At 34.7% G+C, this 6479-nt stretch overlaps 1 long non-coding RNA gene across 1 annotated transcript; it reads right to left on the bottom strand.

Moving 5' to 3' along the window:
- Positions 1-429: 429 nt before the first annotated feature.
- Positions 430-5752, bottom strand: LOC125692288 (uncharacterized). The gene is made up of 3 exons (XR_007376563.1): positions 5595-5752; positions 4739-4895; positions 430-3576 (listed from the first exon to the last, which is right to left on the bottom strand). It is a non-coding gene; the product is annotated as an uncharacterized LOC125692288 (long non-coding RNA).
- Positions 5753-6479: the final 727 nt, after the last annotated feature.

Genomic DNA, 6479 nt, shown 5'->3' with positions numbered 1-6479 from the left:
ACAAACAAAACAAAAAAAAAACCCAAAGAAAATATAAATAGTATAAATAGTACCCTTTGTGCACTGTTTGTACAACTCCATTAGAGGCTTACCTGCAGCCCAGTTTGTCACACCTGTAGCATTCTCACCGCCTCACTGGAATAGTTTCCATTGCAGAGAACAGGTTGTTTTCCTGCGTTTGTGTTGCTTAATACAGGTTCACATCATCATATTCAGGATATTAATTTTTTTTTTGTTTTGTTTTGTTTTTTTTTTGCCTTGCTGCAGGTCTGCCCTTAATTCAGGTGAAAACAAAGGGTTTCCTCAAATTCCTTCTTAGCAGAAAAAAAAAAAAAATCAAATTGGATAAGTTGCACAAAGGGACCATAAAGAATTATTTCTTTAAATATTTTATGCAACTGCCTTCATTCTTCAAACCAGTTTTATTCTCAGTTTCCTGATCTTTCCATCAATCTGTTTCATCTTAAGAAAAAAAAAAAAAATGGCATGGGTCTCAAGATGATTCTCCATTACAGCAGAAATACTACAGAAAAATGAATATTTCAAAATTAAATGTTACTCTATGCTTTTCATGCCATCCTGTGAACATTATGAAAATGAGTCTTCAGTAGTCTACCACTGAAAAAAAACTGAAAAAATATTCTTGCAGGGAAGAGTTTTGCACTTCTCTAATGCATTAGTGTTGAAAACATACATCTCAACAGGAGTGAATAATACATGCAAAGTTGTTTAACTTTTCTCAACTGATACAACATCATTTTATTTTGCTGAAAGAGTAGATGTAAATTGATCCTGATGCTATTTACATAATCTCTGCTCGCATGCATTTGTCATGAATGTTTTTCATTTGAACTTTCATAAAACACGCAACACACACTTTTGTCTTTATTTTAAATGTTAACCTTAATTGTGCATAGTTAATACATCCTCCTCAAGTTGTTTGCATCACCAAATTCCAGTCATCCAGAAAACCAAGATGTAGTGTTAAAAACCTCAATAACTACTTTAAAAATTAATGTTCTTGACTCCCACAAGGCTCATTACTCTTCCCATTACTGTTATCTTTCCAGAGACTGATTTCAAGGCAAATCTTCTGGATTTGTTACACATGGACATTATTCCATACAAATACCTGTACCATATTTGAATACATTACACCTGAGTGAAAACATCTCTACCTTGCAGTTATCTGGGAGGTACAGAGAAATGTGAAAAAAGCTTTCAAGTAGCTCAGGATCTGTTAAAATATATATAGCTCATATATACATATGAGCTACAGAAATTGGTCAATGAAGCTGGCAGTTTTTAGATGGTTGTGTGAAAGTGTGGCAGCTGATAACAGTAGTTACCCCTAGTTTAAGTGCTATTAATTCATGTTTGTCTACAGATTATACCATACTAGATGTATTGATGCGAGTACCCCTAAAAACTGCTGAACTTCTACATCTGTTGGATTTGGAATTGTCCTGAAGTATTATAAGATCATGGAAGATTATTAGCATAATATATTCATACAAGGACAACATATATTTAATCAGTTCTTAATGGTGATAATAATAATAGGTTTCCCTGTGGAGAATGACAATATGATTTCCAACTTCCTGAATTTATAAACTTGCAGAATATTGCAGGCCATTATTTCACTTCTCTTGCATGCAGCAAGAAGAAATCTTTTTCTGTACAAGTAAGGAAATCTCTAAAACAAATCAGAAATGTGGGCAGACAGTGAAGAGAACTAATTAACTCAAGGCGAGTAACCCAGAAAAATTAATGTTGAGTCGGAGGTAGTTCAAAGACTTGACGGGTAACAGTCTAAAATGCAGTGTTTATGGCCTTGAGAAGTTAAGACCTTGTGAATAACTACTTTTTTTTTTTTTGAATGCACAAAACATCAAAAGCACGAGGAGAGAGAACAAATTCATATGTACAAAGTAATAGGAAAGGAAAATGAAGATCTTTCCTTGTTTTCACAGAAAGGCAAGACCTTTTGATGCCAGTCTTTGCCAATAATAACTTCTATTGCACAAGTACTTAAATACCATTTGTCCACTTTTTGAGCACAGCTATCATAGCAGACTATCATATTTGTATATCAGCGTATTGATTTCAACTCACATATAAACCCTACAGCCTCAATCTGTCAGCTGGTTATGGTTAAGAAATATTTAAATGTCTTAGGTAAGAATTTTTATTGTGCTAAACACTTACCTTGTCTGCTCTACAGCTTTTACATGTACAATGGCTTTTTATTTTCAGAATTTGTTAGTTGGTTGAGATGAATTCTATCTTCCTCCACATAGGGAACAGAGTACAGCTCAGTCTTTCATTTAATAAGTTTAGGATTTTTCCCTTAGCGTTCAATATGGATTCAGTGACACTGCAGTTTATATCTTCTAAATATATATGTATGTGTTCTGAGTGCCTCAGAAAGGATAAATTAAGTGCTTACATAAATCAAATGTAATTGAGATTCAAGTTTCGTGGGTCAAGATTAAGATTTTCTCCCAAGCAGGATGCATTATTAGAGCCAGAGAATTTTTAAGGCAATATTTTAATAGTATAACAACTTGTTACAGTTTTTCTGTATAGTATGAATTTCAGTTCCGACATTGTTACAAACTGTTTAACACACTACTCCCTAAGATTTTTCTTTCTCCATCGCAGAGATTGAAACATGCTTTTTTGTGTGTATATATAGAAACTACAAAGCCATGATTGATTAAGCAGATATGCATTGTTCACCTCCATCTGGAAAAGGATCAAAAAGTAAAGTGAAAGAAAAAAGTTAATAAAGTGCTTGAAGTATTAATGTTAATGGAATCCATACCCTTCTGTACCCAGACCTCTCAAGAGTAAGTGGGAAAAAATATTTCAGCCACTGGCAAGCAAAGAACAGATAATACATCACAGAAAAATGAGAAAGGTTAATAGAAGACCATAATATGATTAGAAAATTCTCCCAGAAATTCAAATAGTAATGTTGATATCTAAAGCTAAAAGTAGAAAACAGAGGTTCAGAGATACCTGGATATAGAGCTCTACGTCACTGAAACAAGAAAGTGTAGAACAAATGTTTTCTAGTACAGAGAAAACGTTTGTACATGTATGGAAGAACAGAAGTATTTAATTCATTTAGAAAGTTTGTCTATACTAGCTTGGTAGAATACTGTAGTTCTACTGTATTTAATATTTAAATATTTCCTACACTGTGATAATCTGACAAGGCTATTCTCAATATTCAGGAATTCCCCCCCTCTCTTCCTTTCTTAAAAGGAGATCTTAAATCAAGAGCCTTTTAAATCCCGATTCACTAAAGCACGTAGCAAGAAGACGAAATGCAGAAAACAGAACAACTTGCAAAGAGTATCAGGACAAGACAAAAGGAATGTCTCCTCAGCTCCTGAAATAGTTGTTCATACGTTCACCAGAAGAGGGACCGCAGGATGCTGAGTGAGCCCTGCTCTGCCCGGTGGGAGCAGCCTCAACTCTACCTTAGTTCAGGCGCCTCCAAGGCAATGCTACTGCCAGGTTAACAGGTTTCATTCTCCACTAAACGACAGCAATGAAGCCATGCACCTAGGGGTTCAAGAAATTGTGCAAGATGTTAAAAAATAAAAGTAAAAAAAAAATAAAAACACATTCCCAAAATTCCACATTGTAACCTAATGGTTGAAGGGATTCATTTAGATTAAAAATAACAAAGGCACTTCTCCAAGGCTTGAATGAATTAATTATACTGCAACTACCATGTACCAGGTTGAATCTCAGCAGTTATTCCGTAGGTGGTCCTACAATGGCCAGCAATCAGCCTTTCTCTCCCTTCCTTATCCTCCAGGCAGCCTTGTGTTCTCTCCAAAAACTTCAATTAAAAAAAAAAAAAAAAAAAAAAAGTTGGGCCAGGAGGTCTTCTGATACCCATGAAAACACAACCGTCCTCTTTCCAAACTGCATACTTTTCGGTTTCCAATAAAGGACAAGTTTTACAACTAATGCTTTGAAATACATCCTTTTATCATCCTTCTTCCTCTCCTTTTATATACTAAACTAGTGCAGTTTATTTTCAGCCTTTTTTTAATTTACAGACCTCTATAGATCTCCCAGTGGAGATACAAGGTGAATTTAAACCTACTAAAAAAAAATAAAAATACTTCTATGATTCCATTTCTCAGATCCTTAGGCAAGTGATCCACAGACTTTACAATCTGAAAACCACCATAGAATCCAAGCTTTATCTTGATTATAAATAACCCGCCAGTGAATGCGTCCTGTAGCTCTAATTGCACTGCTTAATTTCACAGGTGTGCCCAGAGGCAGAAGGACATAAATCCCACTTAAAAAGCCTAAAATTGGTGAAACTGGGTTACATGCACAGAAACGTTTATTTCATCATCAGAGCTTTGTCAATGGTAATTCACTTTAGAGGGTTATGCCCATACAGAAATTCTTCCTTCGGTCATTTAAGGTCTTATGTTATATTCCTATCAGGAAAGGGAATACTTATGGACAAACCTCAGAGATCAGATTCCTCTCTCTGAATTTATTATTGTCACTTTGACATTTGAATCCTATCCACAGATAGGATGGATGGACAAAAAACATGGAACCATGACAACAGAGCAGATATTTATCTGCCAAATATATTCAGATCCACCTCTTTCTTGATGTCACATTAGTTGCTATGCTTTTATCATATGATGCCAGAGAAAGTTGTCAGTCACCATATAACAAGAGAACAAACCTCAGACCAGCTATAGAATTCCATCCTGTTATGTAGAAATAGAAGGAATGTACACATGGGGATGAAAAGCATGAGAAAGTTCCTGACTACTGCCATGAAGACAAGTTGGGAAGTCAGCTTGGATAAAGTTGTACAGGTTATCTCCAAAATATGTAATCTGAATAAAAAAGAAAAAAAATCTTTTATTCTCCTTAAATCTCACTCATATTCCTGAGAAAATTGCTTTAAAAAAAAGTGCTTAACTGAACTTAACCTCTAAACTTCTGCCTACAAGTGACAAACTTTGTTCCCCATTGCTGCAAATCTTTTTGATCAATGCATTTCTTCAAGTTAACATATGCTATAAAATAAGGCATTTATGTCTAGATCTCTCATGCTACAGGGAGAGATTATCCTCTCTCTATTACCGAAAAAGCATAGTACACAAGTCACACAAAACATTTTTGGAAAAATACTGCAAAATCTAATGCCTTACGCAACATGACATGGGAGACTGTTGTATGAAAAAACAAGTTATGCTATGCAGAGGCAATTGCAAAGTAAGCAGTAGTTTTTTTGAACTAGTTCACTATAGCACTTAAAAGAGCCATTAACCCAAATTCTCATTTTAAAGTAAGACTTTCACAAACATTCGTTTTAGTACATAAAGCAAATGTCTCCCCAGTCAACTCAAGCAGATCTAATCCCCTGTTAATTTAATATATCAAATTAAGCTTCTATGCCTATGATTTTACATAAAGTTTTAATATGCCTAATGATGTTGAATGGGTGTGTTAAATGTTACAGTTGGTGTTACAGCTGGAAAGATTGTCATGGTGAAAATAGGGAAAGAAACAAATAGGAAAGGAATGCTTACCTTTATCTGAAAATCTAGGTTCACAAGAAGGACTCCACAGACAAAGGATCTCCAGAAAGAAATTCTTCCTGCTGCCAGTCAGCCCTTAAATGGGATCTAGTAGCTGAATCATCTTCACTTGTGTTCCCATGGCTGACTTAGCCCTTTCCTCAGGTGATCAATCAGGTGGTTCAGGCTGTGTTAAATAACCAGTCTTTAAAATCATAATGGGAAGAGATGAGAGAGGTTATTGCTGTGTTCCTCTGGCCTTATATATATATGACTTCCTGATCAACCTCTAATTTTTTTATGGCTCATTTGTGATTCAGTGTTTTTAAGGAAGGAGAAAAAGAAATAAGAATTTCATAATTCGTAAGTTTTACATTTGAGTATCCAACCAAATAAAGTCTTAAACAATTAAGAATTAAGATAAGTCTTAAATTGCATTAAGACAAGGATATCTATTTCAGAGGTGGTATGTTGGTAAATTTTGTTAGTTTCATCAAAATTTAAATGTCATTCATTTAAGTAGAGTGAGTCCTTTAGCTACTGTGGCCCAGCTGGAAGCTTTTATATCTTTGATTTCAAGAGAGATGACAGTTATTCCATCTAATAGGTAAATTTGCCAGTGAGCTTTTATGTTATGGACTGCACATTTCAGTCCTGCTATGTAAGTTATTTCCATCCCATAGGTATCACCAAATAAGGATATCACTGCTTTTGGTGAAAAGATCACACTAATTACACAAGTTAGAGAAAGTTGAGTTGCAGGTAAAATAGTTTTAACGCTGTATCAAGTTATTAAGGAATAGTCTGGTTTATTTTGCCCAATAGCCTAGAGATCAAAAAGCAAATTTCCCATAAATTCATTTTAATATTTTTGAGTGATGTGACATTATAATTACG

The sequence above is a fragment of the Lagopus muta genome, chromosome 4, assembly GCF_023343835.1.
Source record: "Lagopus muta isolate bLagMut1 chromosome 4, bLagMut1 primary, whole genome shotgun sequence".
Lineage (NCBI taxonomy): Eukaryota > Metazoa > Chordata > Aves > Galliformes > Phasianidae > Lagopus > Lagopus muta.
The sequence above is the reverse complement of the archived record's forward strand: the minus strand, read 5'-3'. Positions and strand labels throughout refer to the sequence as shown.